The 16,628-nt window shown below is 45.2% G+C and overlaps 1 protein-coding gene and 1 long non-coding RNA gene across 3 annotated transcripts in view; one reads left to right on the plus strand and one right to left on the minus strand.

Annotated features, from left to right (window-relative positions):
• The window catches only part of LOC142599226 (uncharacterized), a 1,086,559-nt gene that overhangs the window by 970,733 nt on the left and 99,198 nt on the right, over positions 1-16,628 (plus strand). The gene's annotated exons all lie outside the window — the stretch shown is intronic.
• LOC142599158 (small conductance calcium-activated potassium channel protein 2-like) overlaps positions 1-16,628 on the minus strand; it is a 162,252-nt gene that overhangs the window by 34,538 nt on the left and 111,086 nt on the right. The gene's annotated exons all lie outside the window — the stretch shown is intronic.

The raw sequence follows: 16,628 nt of genomic DNA on the forward strand, positions 1-16,628 counted from the left end.
GTAGGAGGAGGGGGGAGGAGGTGCTCCAGGCACCGGAGCAGAGATTCCCCTGCAGCCTGTGGTGAAGACCATGGTGAAGCAGGCTGTCCCCCTGCAGCAGCCCATGGAGGAAGGATGAGGGGGTGTAGAGATTCCACCTGCAGCCTGTGGAGGACCCCAGGCAGGAGCAGGTGGAGGCACCTGAAGGAGACTGTGGCCCCATGGGAAGCCCGTGCTGGAGCAAGCTCCTGGCAGGACCTGTGGATCCGTGGAGAGAGGAGCCCACGCCAGAGCAGGTTTGCTGGCAGGACTTGTGACCCTGTGGGGGACTCCATGCTGGAGCAGTCTGGTCCTGAAGGTCTGCACCCTATGGAAGAGGCCATACTGGAGCAGATTGTGAAGGACTGCAGCCTGTGGGAGAGACTCCATGTTGGAGCAGGGGAATGATGAGAGGAGTCCTCCCCCTGAGGATGAAGAAGTGGCAGAAACAATGTGCGATGAACTGACTGCAACCCCCACTCCCCGTCCCCCTGTGCTGCTGAGGGGGGTGTGGAGGTTGAAGCTGGGAGTGAAGTTGAGCCTGGGAAGATGGGAGGGGTGGGGGGAGGTGTTTTAAAAGTTGATGTTATTTTCTCATTGCTCTACTCTGTTTTGTTTAGTAATAAATTAGATGAATCTCCTTTCGAAGTTCAGTCTGTTTTGCTTGTGATGATAATAAGTGAGTGATCTCTCCCTATCCTTATCTTGACCCAAGCCTTTTGTTATACTTTTCCTCCCCATCGTGCTGGGGGAGGGGTGAGTGAGCGGCCGAATGGTACCCTGCTGCCGGCTGGGCCTAAACCATGACAAAGATAAAGTTATAAATTTAGTATTTCATCACTTTAGTATATGTACAGTAAATCAATGGATGGTTGTAATACAGGTATTAGTTCTTATCTATTAAGCATGGACTGCCAGTCCCTGGAAGGGAGGAGAGAGGTGTGCTCTACATAAACATGAGCACAGTCCATATATTGAATGTATTCCCTGAACTAATATAGTATATGGGGTAAATAAATTAATGTATGATTATACATGGGGGGGAGGGAATGTGCCTTTATGGATTCCTTTGGTTGAAACAAAAACATTTTTTCAGGCCATAGACCGTGAAGAAAAGCCAAGTTAGAACTACTGTGACTTATTTTTGCTTTATTTTTAGCCATGTGTTTTGTTTTAGGGGGGCTGGCAGTAGCATCTAATTTGTCTCTGTATTATGGAGTGGTTGGTTTGGTACTAGCATTAGTTATGGGGAGTGGATGGTGGTTGAGTTTAGGGATTTCTTTTGTATCTTTGGTGTTGTTTATGGTTTATTTAGGTGGGATGTTAGTGGTCTTTATTTATTCTGTCTCTCTGGCAGGTGAGTCTTTTCCTAAGGTTTTCCTAAGAGTGTGAGGAGTCCTCCCCCTGAGGAGGAAGGACCGGCAGAGGCAACCTATGATGAAATTGACCACAACCCCCATTCCCCATCCCTGTGTGTGGCTCGGGGGGCAGGAGGTAGAGAAAATCGGGAGTGAAATTGTGCCTGGGAAGAAGGGAGGGGTGGAGGGAAGTTGTTTTTAAGTTTTAGTTTTTAAAATTTGGTTTTATTTCTCATTTGTCATTACTCTGCTCTGATTTGATTGGAAATAAAGTAAATTTTCTGGAGTTGAGTCTGTTTTGCCCAAGATGGTAATTGGTGAGTGATGTCTCCCTGTCCTTATCTTGACCCACAAGCCTTTCATTATATTTTTCTCTCCCCTGTCCAGCTGAGGAGGGGGAGTGATAGAGCAGCTTTGGTGGGCATGTGGTGTTCAGCCAGGGTCAACTTTGTTTCTCATTAGAAATAGCACACATACACTGCACCATTTCTTCAAAACTTAGATGGAGAAAGTTGCAAGTTTGTTTTGTGCTCTGTCTGTATGTATACACATGTATATGCACAGACATGCATGTTCATAACAGGCCAAAGCAAGCAGGTGCCAGTTCCTTTGAAATGACATGTCCTGGTTTTGGCTGGGATAGAGTTAATTTCCTTCCTAGTAGCTGGTATAGTGCTGTGTTTTGGATTTAGGATGAGAATAATGCCAGCGAGGAGGCTGGCAGTGCACAAGAAGCTGGGAGGGGACAAGGGATATTCCATACCATATGATGTCATGCTCAGTATATAACTTGAGGGAAGCTGGCCAGGGGTTTAGACTACAGCTTGGGAGCTAGCTGAGAATCAGTGGTCTGCCAGTGGTGAGCAATTGTGCTGTGCATCACTTCTTTTGTATATTCTTTTATCATTCTAACCCAAATCATTCTATGATTCTATGCTGCTGCTGCTGATGATCTTGCTTTTCTGTCATATTAAACTGTCTTTATCTCAACCCACAAGTTTTACTTTTTTTCCTCCCAAGTTTCTCCTCCATCCCACTGCGGGGCGGGGGGAGTGAGCGTACTTTCTCCTGCTCTTTCACCTCCCCTTTTCCCTTTTGGTTGGTTGCAGCAGCTTTTGAGAATTTTGAATATCCTTGGGATATTCAAGCCAGCTTGCTCCTATTGCTATGTCTCCTGAATGTGTTTCAAGTCTTGTTTAGGATTACAAAAAATTGTTTTAAGAATACCACCCAGGGATCTTCCCTGAGGGTGAATAGTCAGGGCTGGCATGGCATGTGGGAGAATATGGGTGGGTATCTAGAGAACTTCTCACCCCCAATGGTTTGGAACTTCACTCCGGAACAACTGCGAGACCCTGATAAAATGGTAGAATATTTGAAAGACAAATGCTGTGGCTATTCCAAGGAGACACAACTTATTGCACAGTGCTGGGCCCTGGCCAGTATCTACCACAGACTTCTTGATATTAGGCAGCACCCTCAGCGGGAAGAGAGGTAAAACAGTGCCTGTCGGTCTGTGGCTACTCCAACCCCAGTGATAGGCATGGTGGCTACTAAAACCCTGGCAACAGACACTGACACTACTCAAACCCCAGTGACAGGCACTGTAGCTGAATCAAAAAAACAACCAGTGGCAGTATCAGTCACCCCTATACAGAAGAAGAAATGCACAAAGAAATCAGTTAGCAAAGTGAGGGATGATGAAGAACCAGGGCCATCATGAGAACAGGAGGAAGAGGCAGAACCAGAGGTAATCACCCAGTCCCTGTCCCTGAGTGAGCTGCGAGATATGAGAAAAGATTTCAGCTGCCATCCAGGTGAGCACATTGTCACCTGACTGCTCTGATGCTGGGATAGTGGGGACAGTAGCCTGGAATTAGATGGTAGGGAAGCCAAGCAGCTGGGATCCCTATCCAGGGAAGGGGCCATTGTCAAGGTGATTGGGGGAAAAAAACACAAGCCTTCAGTCTCTGGATGCATCTCCTTTCAAGGATGAGGGAAAGGTATCCCTTCAGTGAAGATGTTGTATGTCAGCCAGGCAAGTGGACCACCATGGAGAGAGGTATCCAGTACCTGAGGGAATTAGCTGTGTGGGAGATGGTTTATTATGATCCGGACAACATGCAGTTACCCACAGATCCTGATGAAGTTCAGTGCACACGACCCATGTGGCGGAAGCTTGTACAGAGCACACCATCATCGTACGCCAACTCACTGGCAGTAATGGACTGGAAAGGAGAAGAGGCACCAACAGTGGATGAAGCGGCTGGCTGACTCTGGCAATATGAAGAAAAGTCTCTCTTCATCCCTCATTTCAACTGTGGAGAAACGTTCCTGAAAGGTCCAGCAACTTGAAGCGAATAAGTCCTATTCCCCACCTATATGGACCAGTATCTCAGCTATTAGGAGTAAGTGTTCCTCTGCTCAGGAGAGAGGATATAGAGGGTACACACCACGAGGCACCCTGTGGTTTTACCTGCGTGACCATGAAGAAGACATGAGGAAGTGGGATGGAAAACCTAACCCGACCCTATAGGCACGAGTACATGAGTTGGAAGGAAAAACAATCACAAAAGGGGATTCTTCCAGGAAAAATGCCGTTCCGGTTCCCAACGGGCAGTTCCCCAAACTGAGCTGAAGGCCTGATTGTACTTATGATCCCCTTGAAGGGACTTCCAAGTCATTTTTGTAAGAGGTGAGTAACAAATATGATGAGCAGGATTAGAGGGGCCCTGCCTCTAGCCAGGTGGAGGAAAGGGACAACAGGGTTTATTGGACTGTGTGGATCCGATGGCCTGGCACGTCAGATCCACAAGAGTATAAAGGTCTAGTCACACTAGTGCACAGTGTACTTTAATGCCATCCAGCTATGAAGGGGTGAAACCCATCTGTATTTCTGGAGTGTCAGGAGGATCCCAACAGCTGACTACTGGAAGCTGAAGTGAGTCTAACTGGGAAAGAGTGGCAAAAGCACCCCATTGTGATTGGCCCGAGTGTCTCTGTCCATCCTGGGCACAGACTACCCCTCAAGAGGGTATTTCAAGGACCCAAAAGGGTGTACCACTGGGCTTTTGGAATAGCTGCCTTGGAGACGGAGAAAATTGAACAGTTGTCTAGTTTGCCTGGTCTCTCGGAGGACCCTTCCATTGTGGGGATGCTCAGGGTCAAAGAACAACAGGTGCCAATTGCTACCACAACTGTGCACTGGCGGCAATACTGCACCAACAGAGACTCCCTGATTACCATCTGTCAACTGGAGAGTCAGGGAGTGATCAGCAGAACTTGTTCACCCTTTAACAGTCCCATATGGCCAGTGCAGAAGTCCAATGGCGAGTGGAGGCTGACGGTAGACTATCGTGGCCTGAATAAAGTCACACCACCGATGAGTGCTGCCATGCCGGATATGCTGGAACTTCAATATGAACTGGAGTCAAAGACAGCCAAGTGGTATGCCACAATTGATATAGCTAATGCATTTTTCTCGATCCCTTTGGCAGCAGAGTGCAGGCCACAGTTTGCCTTCACTTGGAGGGGCGTCCAGTACACCTGGAATCGACTGCCCCAGGGGTGGAAACACAGCCCCACCATCTGCCATGGCCTGATCCAGAGTGCACTGGAAAAGGGTGAAGCCCCAGAGCACCTGCAATACATTGAGGACATCATTGTATGGGGCAAGTTTCTGAGAAAGAGAAGAAAATAGCCCAAATCCTTCTGAAACCTGGTTTTGCCATAAACCAAAGTAAGGTCAAGGGACCTGCACAGGATATCCATTTTTTAGGAATAAAATGGCAAGATGGATGCTGTCAGATCCGAATGGATGTGATCAGCAAAATAGTAGCCATGTCTCCACCAACCAGCAAAAAGGAAACACAAGCTTTTTTAGTCGTTGTGGGCTTTTGGAGAATCCATATTCCAAATTTCAGTCTGAAGCTAAGTTTTCTCTATCAGGAGACCTGTAAGAACAATTTCAAATGGGGCCCTGAGCAACGACAAGCCTTTGAACAAATTAAATAGGAAAGAGTTCATGCAGTAGCCCTTGGGCCAATCCAGGCAGGAGCAGATGTAAAAAATATCCTCAGAAAGCACCAGGGGAGACTCGAGGTCAACTTCTAGGGCCTCTACACTCCAACTGAAAAAGAGATATTGGCAGCATATGAAGGAGTTCCAGCTGATTTGGAAGTGATTGGTACTGAAGCAGAGATCCTCTCAGCACCCCGAATGGCGGTGTTGGGCTGGATGTTTACAGGGAGGTTTCCCTCTACACACCATGCAACCGATGCTACATCAAGTGGGTCACACTGATCACACATCCAGTTCAAATACGAAACCCCAGTCACCCAGGAATTTTAGAAGTGACGGACTGGGCAGAAGGCAAAGATTTCGGAATGTCGCCAGAGGAGGAGGTGACATGTGCTGAAGAGACCCCACCGTATAATAAACTAACAGAAAATGAGAAGCAATGTGCCCTAGTCACTGATGGGTCCTGTTGTATTATAGGAAAACATTGTAAGTGGAAGACTGCTGTATGGAGTTCTATGTGACAAGTTGGAGAAGCTGCTGAAGGAGAAGGTGAATCGAGCCAGTTTGCAGAGGTGAAAGCCATCCAGCTGGCTTTAGATATTGCTGAAAAAGTGGCCAACGCTGTACCTCTACACTGACTCATGGATGGTGGCCAATGCCCTGTGGGGGTGGTTACAGCAGTGGAAGCGGAGCAACCGGCAGCGCAGACGCAAACCCATCTGGGCTGCCCCATTGTGGCAAGATATTGCTGCCCGGCTAGAGAAGCTGGTTGTAAAGGTACGTCATGTAGATGCCCACGTACCCAAGAGTCGGGCCACTGAGGAACATCAGAACAACCAGCAGGTAGATCAGGCTGCTAAAATTGGAGTGGCTCTGGTAGATCTGGACTGGCAGCATAAGGGTGAATTATTTCTAGCTCGGTGGGCCCATGACACCTCAGGCCATCAAGGAAGAGATGCGACATATAGATGGGCTTGTGTCTGAGGGGTGGACTTGAGCATGGACGCCATCTCACAGGTCATCCATGAATGTGAAACATGTGCTGCAATTAAGCCAAGCAGGTAAAGCTTCTCTGGTATGGAGGATGATGGCTGAAATATAAATATGGGGAAGCCTGTGTCCTGGTTTCAGCTGAGAGGGTTCATTTTTTTTCACAGTAGCTAGTATGGGGCTATGTTTTGGATTTGTGCTGGAAACAACGTTGATAATATAGAGATGTTTTTGTTATGTGGACCTGTTGTTGAGCAGTGCTTACACAGAGCCAAGGCCTTTTCTGCTTTTCGCACCGCCTTGCCAGTGGGACGGCTGGGGGTGCACAAGGAGTTGGGAGGGGACATAGACAGTACAGGTGACCCAGACTAGCCAAAGGGGGTATTCCATACCATGTGACATCATGCTCAGCATAAAAGGGGGGCTAGCCGGGGAGGGGCGGTAGCAGCTCCAGGACGCATGGCTCGGGGACAGTCCGGTTTCGGGACAGGTCTGAGCGTGCGGTCTGAGTTGTACAGTCCTCGGGTGAAAAACTGCATTCTGTATCACCAGTTTCGTATACTCTGTTAAGTACTGTTTTGTTTTGTCTTCCCCTCTCCCTTTGCTATCCCAGTAAACTGTCCTTATACCAACCCACCAGGTCTTGTCTTTTCCTTCCCATTCTCCTCCCCATCCCACTGGTGGGGGGGGGAGTGAGTGAGTGGCTGCGTGGTGCTCGGCTGCCGGCTAGGGCTAAACCACGACAGTCCTTTTGGCGCCCAACGTGGGGCACAAAGGGTTGAGATAATGACAGATCTGCCAGAGCATGGCATTGAGTGGGTGTATCACATCCCCTACCATGCACCAGCCTCTGGGAAAATCGAACAATATACTGGACTGCTAAAGACTACCCTGAGAGCAATGGGTGGTGGGACCTTCAAACACTGGGACACACGTTTAGCAAAAGCCACCTGGTTAGTCAACACTAGGGGGTCTACTAATTGAGCTGACCCTGCCCAATCATAACTTTTACATACTATAAAAGGGGATAAAGTCCCTGTAGTGCACATGAAGAATATATTAGGGGAGACAGTCTGGCTTATCCCTGCTTCAGGCAAAGGCAAACCCATTTGTGGCATTGCTTTTGCTCAAGGATCTGGGTTCATCTGGTGGGTGATGCAGAAGGATGGGGAAGTCCAATGTGTACCTCAAGGGGATTTGATTTTGGGTGAGAATAGCCAATGTTTTAAATTGTATGATGGTAACTGCTAAATAATCCTGTCATTTTATATGATCACTACTACCATTACTATATGCTGTATCAATGGTATTACAGTAAGAATCACGCAGTCTAATGAAGAATGAACTTTGATGAAACCAAGCAAGGTGTGTGGATGATAAAACTAGAACTGGCTTCAGAAATCAGCACCCAGCAACTTCCTTGAAATTGACATCTTCAACCCACAGACTGTGAGCATGGGCCATGCCAGATATACACTAGCTGCAATGCAGCATGAAACAATTAAACATCATACACCATTTCTCCTCCCCTGAAAGACTGATGGAGCCCAAACTTATAGATTAGATGAACTCAGCTGACATTTTCTAAGGATGGCCCATAGACTAAGGGAACAATATTTCTGTGTGTGTGTATATCTGTATCTCAAAGACAGGAAGACTAATGATGATTAATTGGAAAGTGTAGGATCTGGATATGATGTAGATGGTACGTCATAAGATGTGGATAATGTACTGGTTTTCTGCTAGGATAGAGGTATTTTTCACAAGAAGCTGGGAGGAAACACAGCCAGGACAGGTGACCCAAACTATCCAAAGGGACATTCGATACCATGATGTTATGCTCCAGATATAAGGGAGGCTGGCCGGGGAGGAGGGGTCGCTGCTTGGGGACGGACTGGGCATCGGGCTTCTGGGTGGTGAGCAAATTGCATTGTGTATCACCCACTTTGTATATTCTGTTACAAGTATTGTTGTTGCTATTTTCCTCTTCCTTTTCTGTCCTAGTAAACTGTCCTTTTCCCAACCCACGAGTTTTACCTCCTGTGGGGGGAGGAGTGAGCAAGCAGCCGTGTGGTGCTGTTGGCTGGGGCTATACCACAACACAAGTACATATTCTAATTAATATTTTATGTTACAGTACTCTGCACTTTTATATGGTTCCTCTTTTGATCTCAGCATCCTTAAAAATACTAATAAAGTGTGAATTATCCTAAATCTTGGGATCGAAATACTGTTATTTTTAAATGGTAGCATCTTACTATGTTTTTAATATCCCCATCCACATGAAAATCAGTAACATGAATTCAATTAATTCATACTCGTACATCCATTTTTTTTTCTTATATCACTACTACATACTGCAGAAGCCTTTTTTACCAAAATAACTTAGGCTAAGTACAAGTACCATATTATTTCAACTGCAAGAAAGTCTTGTCTGTGAATAAAATTTTTAAAAAGTCTTATTTTACATTACTTGATTTTATAATTTCCAGTACCATTCTTTTTCTCCTGTTTTAAAGTAAATAATGTGCTGGTTTGGGCTGGGATAGAGTTAATTTTCTTCATAGCAGCTAGTATGTTATGTTTTGGATTTGTGCTGAAAACAGTGTTGATAATACAGGGATGTTTTGGTTATTGATGAGCAGCCCTTACTCAGAGTCAAGGTCTTCTCTGCTTCTCACAGTGCCCTGCCAGCGAGTAGAATGGAGGTGCACAAAAAGTTGGGAGGGGACACAACTGGGACAGCTGATCCCAAGTGACCAAAGGGATATTCTATGCCACATGTCGTCATGCTCAGCATATAAAACTAGGGGGAAGGTTGGCAGGGGAACTGCTGCTCAGGGACTGGCTGGGCATTGTTTGGTTGGTGGTGAGCAATTGTTTATATTTGCATCATTTGTCTGTCTTGGGTTTTGTTTTTCTCTCTTGGTTATTTTTTCTTTTCCTTACTACTCCTACTATTATAATAACAATAACAATAAACTTTGTTTGTCTCAGTCCATGAGTTTTCTCACTTTTACCCTTCCAATTCTCTCCTCCATCTCACCACGGGGGGAATGAGTGAGCGACTGTGTGGTGCTTAGTTGTCGGCTGGGATTAAATCACGGCAATAATAAAGTAAATCACTGCTTCAAGCTCCTGCTCAACTTTCAGGGGAATTATAGATCAATAAAAATAAAGGAAAAAGAGTAAAATGCACAGGTTTTCAAGTATCAAGGCAGAAAATAATTATTTTTGGAATTTGCACTCAGTTCTGTGATAGTAAAATAATATTTAAGACTGAGAAGTCTGGCTAAGAAATTATTTTTACTAAAAGAGCATTTTGACTGAAAGCTAACAGTCTGTGATTGTTTGCAACTACCCACTTCTGAGTGTGTGTGCCACTTCTATAGACTCCACCAAGAGTCATTGCTCCATATTGTCATGTTATTTACTATTGGATTCCTTAGAATAATAACAGCAAGCTACATAAGGAGTCCATCCCTCCCAGGGATGAATACCTGGCTTTGTTAAAATTGAAACAGTTGTTTTTCCTCATCTCTTTCTTTTTTTTTCTTCTTTTTTTCTTTTTTCTTCTTTTTTTTCTTTTTTCTTCTTTTTTCTTTTTTCTTTTTTTTCTTTTTTTTTCTTTTTTTTTTCTTTTTTTTCTTTTTTTTTTTTTTAAACAGTATATAGATTGGGTCTCTGCAATCACTTGGCAGAGAACAGGGGAGCAGAGGGAGACATGCTGTCCGAATTTTCTCTAACTGTGATCATAGTCATTAAAGCTTCTGTCTAAATCCTAAATTGTACTTGTGTTATTATGCAGTTGGAGTCCCCAGATTCTCTGACAGTCCCCTGTCTGACTCTTCCATTACAGTGTTATTTTAAATTGTATATTTTGTGTTGGTAAACAGCCTGATTTTAAGGACACTTCCAATATGTCAAACCTGGAGAGAAAAAAGAATAAAAGAATTATTTATAACATTCCATCATCACTCCATTGAAACTTTAGCTGCATATACATGAAAGCCACTCAAGACTTCCACCTTCCGCTTCACTTGAATTGTAATTCAAGGGGTGATTAAACTAAAATATGCGAAGGCAAGTGGCAAATTTCATAGAAATAAAAAGCAGCAGTTTGTGCTAGTTAAAAAATGTTGTTCGCAACTATATACATCAGAACTAAACATTCTGACTTAAGACTCTTTCATAAAAGAAAGGACAATTTATAATCCTCTCCCAATCTATACTTGTGCCTGGCATTACTCCATCCCAGGTGCAGAATCCGGCATTTGTTCTTGTTAAGTTTCATGCCACTGATGATTTCCCAATTCTACCAATTAAAGTTTCCAGTTTAGTTTCCAGAGTAATAATTCTCTTCTCAAAATCTTCACTTCTTTCATTTAAGTCAGAAATCATGTCATACATGATGTTTTGAGTCTGAAAGGAGAAGGATGTAAAAAAAGTTTAGAGAGATCTTGCAAGTATTGTGACATGCAATGCAACTCTACAAGGGTTCTTAAATGCTTTTGCATTTCACAAAAAGATATGAGTATTCTAACAAGATCTAGTCTTGTGAAATAATTTTACTTGCAGATGCATGACAGACTCCCTACTGGTGCTAAATTTATTGAGTAGAAATGTAACACTGATATTTTGAGTAGCATTTTAAATGTCAAGCTTTCTTATTGAATTCGACAAAACATCAGACCTTTTTGGAAGTGTAGATGCTTAGAAATGCACCATCATAAGATTTGTGAACAGAATTAGTTGTGTAAAAGTCACAAGGAGACCAAAGGTTCCAAAGCACAGTGATGCACCCTTCACTTTTCTCTCTTTCCTGTGATTTTTAAACACCTTCATACTTTTAAAAAGAAAACAATTTGCTTATTTTCTCCTTAGACTGTGTTTGAATCTGTTGTAATAAGAGTAGTTGGGTGGATTGTTTTTTGAAATGTAGAGCAAGGAGTAAAAACTCAAGTGTATGCTCCTCTACTTCTACCTTCCCCTGTCTATCCATCCTCTACAAAATGGTGTTTGGTATCAGAAAATCTATGGGGTAAACTTTAAAATGTCATAATTCTTAGTACAAATGGAATCTGAAGTATGTTATTTCATAAAGTCTGTCACTTGCTAATTGATTTCCATTTGTTTCTCTTGCAATTCATGCAGGGAAATTACTAAAACTAATGACTGAATTTCTCCCTCTTGTAGATTGAGACTTCAGATTAGACATAACCTAAATTTAAAATAAATTATCATAATTCAGTAGATAAACTGGCTGAAGTTTATAATCCATTATAAAGAAAAGAAAAATTAAATTAATGACTACCCGAAGTGCAAAGCACAGAAGTATCAGACAAATGTCTATAATGCATTTTCTCTGCCCCGTTTCAAGATGCTAGCATAATTGTTGAAAAAACCCTAATCTACATGAAATAATATCTGAAAAGTCCTTATCAGTTGCCAGAAGCAGAGTGATAAGTATTTTCAGTAACTGAAGTTGTCGGGTGGTTCTCTACTGCAAAAGAGGAACAAACACTGAAGAGTTTTATGTTTGCCTTGATGTTGCACTTTAAATTGATCTGGGTTTTGAGGTCCCTGAAGACATTTGTAAGAGAAACCCTTGGTAACAGTGTATAAATGCTTCTAATGAAGATTCAAATGAAGTCCATATAAAATAACTGTTATATGCTGCAGTCTAATGTGAAACATCGAATGCTCTCAGCTCAGCACTGTAAGTCTCATTATTGTTTTATGTTTTTTTAAAAAGCAACACTTAACAACAGGCAAGTACTGTGTGTTAGGTTATGTGATAAAATCTTATCTGCACACCCACAAATGAACATAGACAGACAATGGCAGGTGGGAGAGCTGAATAATACCCTGCCATGGCTAATCCCAGGCCCATAAAAAAAGCCAACAGCCCATAACAGACCCATCTCCACAAGCCCAGAGGAGCACAGGGGCAGAATCGAATCGAATCGAATAGAATAGTTCAGTTGGAAGGGACCTACAACAATCATCTAGTCCTATTGCCTAACCAATTCAGGGCTGACCAAAAGATAAAGCATATTATTAAGGGCATTGTCCAAATGCTTCTTAAACACTGACAGGCTTGGGATATCGACTACCTCTCTAGGAAGCCTGTTCCAGTGTTTGACCACCCTCTGAGTAAAGAAAAGCTTTCTTATGTCAAGTCTGAACCTCCCCTGACACAGCTTTGAACTGTTCCCACGCGTCCTGTCACTGGATACCAGGGAGAAGAGATCAACATCTCCCTCTCCACTTCCCCTCCTCAGGAAGCTGTAGAGCGCAATGAGGTCATCCCTCAGCCTCCTTCTCTCCAAACTAGACAAACCCAGAGTCCTTAGCCGCTCTTCATAGGACGTGCCTTCCAGCCCTTTCACCAGCTTTGTTGCACTCCTCTGGACACATTCAAGGACCTTCACATCCTTCTCAAATTGTGGGGCCCAGAACTGCACATAGTACTCAAAGTGAGTCCGCGCCAACGCTAAATACAGCAGAATGATCATCTCTTGTGACCGACTGATACTGTGTTTAACGCACCCCAGGATGCATTTGCCCTCTTGGCTGCCAGAGTACGCTGCTGACTCATATTGAGCCTACTGTCAACCAGCGCCCCTAGATCCCTTTCTGCAGGGCTGCTCTCCAGCCACTCCTCTCCCAATCTATACTTGTGCCTGGCATTACTCCGTCCCAGGTGCAGAATCCGGCATTTGTTCTTGTTAAGTTTCATGCCACTGATGATTTCCCAATGCTCCAATCTATCTAGATCCCTCTGCAAGGCCTCTTGTCCCTCAAGAGAGTCAACAACACCTCTCAGTTTGGTATCATCAGCAAACTTGCTAATGGTGCATTCAACTCCTGCATCCAGATCAGTGATAAAAATATTGAACAGAACTGGCCCTAGAATTGAGCCCCAAGGAACACCGCTGGTGACCGGTCACCAGCCAGATGTAGCCCCATTCACTAGAACCCTTTGAGCCCTGCCCTTCAGGCAGTTCTTCACCCAGCGCACCATGTACCTGCTCATCTCACAGTTGGACAACTTGTCCAGAGGGATGCTGTGAGAGGCAGTATCAAAAGCCTCACTAAAATCCAGAAAAACTGCATTTTACCGCCTTCCCTTCATCCACTAGGCAGGTGACCTTATCACAGAAGGAGATCAAATTCGTTAGACAGGGCTTTCCCTTTGTGAACCCATGTTGACTGTGCCTGATGATTGTGTTGCTCTTTAAATGCCTTTCAATAGCACCCAGGATGATCTTCTCCATAATTTTTCCAGGTGATGAGGTTAGACTAAAAGATCCGTAGTTCCCTGTGTCTTCCCTCTCGCCCTTCCTGTAAATTGGAATAACATTGGCTAGCTTCTAGTCAGCAGGGGCCTCCCCAGATGATCGAGAGGGGTCCTGCCATAACATCCTCTAGCTCCTTCAGTACTCTGGGATCCATCCCATCAGGCCCTATGGATATATGAACATTCAGCTGATACAACTGGTCCCTTACAATTTCAGTGTCCACAAGTGGAAAGCCACAGGTATTGGTATCTTGGGTTCATCTGTTTCTTCCAAAGTCTCTCCCCATTACTGGGAGGATTGAGGAAAACACTACCTGTGCTCCTAAATCTTTTAGCATTCTTCCCAGGGCCCTGACATCTCTTTTGACCCAAGTCGGATTTTTTTGTTGCAACATCATTAGTACCCTGTATTGGGTCTGGCTGAGATGGAGTTAATTTTCCCCATAGCAGCCCTCATAGTGCTGTGCTGTGTATTGGTAGCGAGCAAGGTGTTAATAACACACCAGTGTTTTGGGTACTACTGAGCACTGCCGGCACACATCAAGGCTGTGTCTCCAACATTTCTCCCCCCCTCAGCAGTAGACTGGGGGTGGGCAAAATCTTGGGAAGGGACACAGCCAGGACAGCTGACCCAAACTGACCAAGGGGATATTCCATACCATATGACGTCTTGTCCTGGTTTCAGCTGAGAGGGTTAATTTTCTTCGTAGTAGCTAGTATGGGGCTATGTTTTGGATTTGTGCTGGAAACAGTGTTGATAATATAGAGATGTTTTTGTTATATAGACATGTTGTTGTTGTTGAGCAGTGCTTACACAGCACCAAGGCCTTTTCTGCTTCTTGCACCGCACCGCCAGCGGGATGGCTGGGGGTGCACAAGAAGGTGGGAGGGGACACAGACAGGACAGGTGACCCAAACTGGCCAAAGGGGGTATTCCATACCATGTGACGTCATGCTCAGCATAGAGGGGAGCCTAGTCGGGGAGGGACGGCACGGCTCCAGGACGCGTGGATCGGGGACGGTCCGGCTTCAGGATGAGTCTGAGCGTGCGGTCTGAGTTGTACGGTCGTTGGGTGAGAAACTACATTGTGTATCACCAGTTTTGTATATTCTAAGTACCGTTGTTGTTGCTTTCCCTCTCCCGTTGCTGTCGCAGTAAACTGTCCTTATCCCAACCCACGAGGCTTTGCCTTTTCCTTCCCATTCTCCTCCCCATCCCACCAGGGGAGGTGGGGGAGGGGAATGAGCGAGCAGCTGTGTGGTGCTCAGCTGCCGGCTGGGGCTAAACCACAACACGTCTGCTCAGCAATAACAAGCTGAGAGACAGAGGGAGGAACGGGGGACATTCTTTTTTTTTTTTTTTTTTACAACATCTGTCTTCCGGAGCAACTGCTACGCGTACTGAGGCCCTGCTTCCCGGGAAGTGGCCGGACTTTGCCTGCTGATGGGAAGTAGAGAATAATCTTTTGCTTTTGCTTTGCTTCCATGCGCGGCCTTTTGCTTTTGCTGTATTAAACTGCCTTTATCTTGACCCATGAGTTTGGGGTTGTTTTTTTCCATCTTATTTTTCTCCCCTCCCTGTCCTGCTGAGGAGGGGAGTGATAGAGTAGCTTGGTAGACACCTGGCATCCAGCCAAGGTTAAACCACCACAGTCCTTTTTGGCACCCAACGTGAGGCTCGACAATGGCAGTTTTGTATTAAGTGTGCTACAGCTATAGTAGTTATTAAGTGGCAAGCTCCTGTGCGGGTCACGGAGTGTGTTAGCTGCACTGCTTATCTCTATTTTGCTAAGCTTAGGAACATGCTAATACAAACAGTGGCTATCATCTGCCTTGCCCTGGCATTGATGATCTTACTGTGCTGGGGGAGCTATCTTGTGGAGACAATGAGGGAATACATCTCTCTCTCCCTACCCGGGCTGGTTTTATTATGCAGGCTCCCGAGGTCCTTGTTCACCCTTATATGTGAGCTGTTTAATATTACTAATTAATACTGTTGGCATATTACGGGTGTTGTGGAATTTGGTCTCGTCCTGGTTTAAGAGAAGACAACTTTTGGGTGAGGCAATACTGAAATGCACCCTGAGGCGGTCGATCCCCGGGTGGCAGGGTGTGTGGAAGGATTTGGGCAGGTTCCTAGGGCAGTTATCATCTCCCATAGCCTGGGACTTTACATCTGAACAGGCAAGCAATCCCAGCAAACTGACACGCCACCTGATAGAAGGGTGCCTTGCCTACCCCAATGAAAACCAACAGCTTCTAGCACTGTACTGGGGCCTGGCCTGTGCCTATCGAGCCACAGTGCAGTACTCTCAGAGGACTGTGGTTGAGGCAGGGACCCAAACTGCATCTGAGGACACCCTGGTTGAGATGATAGGGACACAAACAACAACAACTACAGTAATTGCCCTAATAGTAAAGAAGAAACAGTGGACAAGGAGGTCAACGGGTCCATATCATCGATTAGTAAGGGAAGAGGAAGAAGAGGAGGAAAGGTTTGATCAGGAAGCTGGTCCTTCAGCAAAGAAATTGGAGGAAGGAGTGAGAGAAATCAGACAGGAAGTAGAAACTACCTGGTCCCTGACCTCATCCGAACTTCGAGACATGCAGAAAGATTACAGCCGCCAGCCAGGTGAGCGGATTGCTGCCTGGCTGCTTCGATGCTGGGATAATGGGGCTGACAGTCAGCAACTGGAAGGCAGGGAAGCCCAACAGCTGGGATCCCTTGCTAGAGACCGAGGAATTGAGAGGGGAATTGGAAAAGAGGCAGCAATTTGCAGTCTCTGGGGACGGCTCCTCTCAAGTGTGAGGGCAAGATATCCATTCAAGGAAGATCCTGTGAATTCCCCAGGAAAGTGGACTACCGCAGATGAAGGCATCCAGTACCTGAGAGAACTAGCAGTGCTGGAAGTCATCCATAGTGATCTAGATGATGAGGA

The sequence above is a fragment of the Balearica regulorum genome, chromosome W (assembly GCF_011004875.1).
Source record: "Balearica regulorum gibbericeps isolate bBalReg1 chromosome W, bBalReg1.pri, whole genome shotgun sequence".
Classification (NCBI taxonomy): domain Eukaryota; kingdom Metazoa; phylum Chordata; class Aves; order Gruiformes; family Gruidae; genus Balearica; species Balearica regulorum.